This window comes from Micropterus dolomieu, unplaced genomic scaffold (assembly GCF_021292245.1).
Source record: "Micropterus dolomieu isolate WLL.071019.BEF.003 ecotype Adirondacks unplaced genomic scaffold, ASM2129224v1 scaffold_156, whole genome shotgun sequence".
Taxonomy (NCBI): Eukaryota; Metazoa; Chordata; class Actinopteri; order Centrarchiformes; family Centrarchidae; genus Micropterus; species Micropterus dolomieu.
Window position 1 is genome coordinate 2017 of NW_025744149.1, and position 1717 is coordinate 3733.

The following is a 1717-nucleotide window of genomic DNA, read 5'->3' on the forward strand; positions in this document are numbered from 1 at the left end:
TCCTCTAAATATGACAGGAACATTGTTTTTACACTCAGCAAGTTCTTCCAGCCACGTTAACTCTGTTTAAGATCCACAACTTACCTGAAACACCTGGAGAAACAATCAGGAGAGTGAGGAGGTGAAGTTTCCTCAGAGAGAACTTCAGTCTAATGAGGAAAACCAGGGATTTTATTCAGCAGCCATGTGGGTGGAGACAGAAGCAATCGAGCTCAGGCTTTCAGATTCAGACCACCCTGTAGATCACAGATCAACACTAGTGCAGTTTAAACTGAACAGTAAAACATAAAAGAAACAATTTAAAACAAACACGTTTTTAGTATTTTAACACTCCCTAGTTAGTTTTCAACATTGTTGAGTTGTCCTGTAATTAAGTTTAATCAAACGTTTTATTGATTACAATATTAATTATTAGCCATTAATACATGAAAGACAGATCCATTAATCACTGCTGTAAAGATGATGAAACTCCAATAATAAAAAAATAATAAAATATAATGAAACTATATTAGTATTAGTATAATTGTACGGTCTAGACCTGCTCTTTTATGAAAAGCGCTGTGAGATAACTGTTGTTGTGATTTGGCACTATATAAATAAAATTGAATTGAAATGAATTATTATTGTAAGTAATAAGTTACTTGTTCATCTCTGAATCTCACAGGACATGAATGTATTGCTCTCTCTAGGGAGCTTTGAATGGAGAAATGAAAGACTTGACATGATGCCACTTTGTTTTGATTGTATCTGCTGTTGGAGAGTTTTGTGCTCAGCTCCCTCATAGTCTCTATATTCTGCCAGTATCTGCAATCTCGCACAAACAATTCAGGTTGTTGTCACAGTGGTTGGAGATGAATACACCGTGTAAATGCATGGAGGAGGGGTACTGACTGGGGCAACTTGGTCTGGTCTCTAAAGGTGTGAAGGCGTATCCATACAAATAGCTGGGCTATTGCTGGTGACCTGAGGATGGCCATCAGGATGCTAATGCCTAAGTGCTTCATCGGGTTAAAGACAAAGAAGATCTAGTTTTGTGTAGACCAACAACAAAACCACGATTTGATGAGCCCAGGACAGGATTAGCATGATGTCCATATTCTGTTCAACACAAACAACAACTGACCTGATCCAATTCAACCAATGTATTTACATTTACTCATTTGGCATATGCTTTTATCCAAAGCGACTTACATTTGAGGAACAACATACAAGCATCAACAAAGCACCAATACAGCACGAGATCTACAACTGACAATACATACTAGTAAGAGCAGCACTAAAAACTAGTAAGAGCTCACAGCATGTATGGCATCAATGGGGTAAATACGTAGGGGAGGAAGTAAGAGTTAACAAAAAAAGTGGGACAAATACAAGAGAATTGTAAGAGGGTAGAAGAAGAAGAGCACAGGAAGTGCATGTTAGAGGTTAGGGATTAGGTTATAAAATAAAAGTGTTAATTGTAGGTTTGTTGGAGGAGCGTAGCAGCCGAAAAGGAACGTAGGCTTATATTATGGAGTTCAGATAGATGGGTGCAGACTCAGTAGTCACCCTGTATGCAGCATCAGTGACATGAATTTGATTCTGGAGGCCATGGGGAGACAGCGGAGGTCACAAGGAGGGACATGATCCTTTTGCTGTGTTTTGAAACATTTGTAGGGGTTTCACCGCACAAGCTGGAAGACCTATGAGGCAGTCACTGCAACAGTTGAGGCGAGAG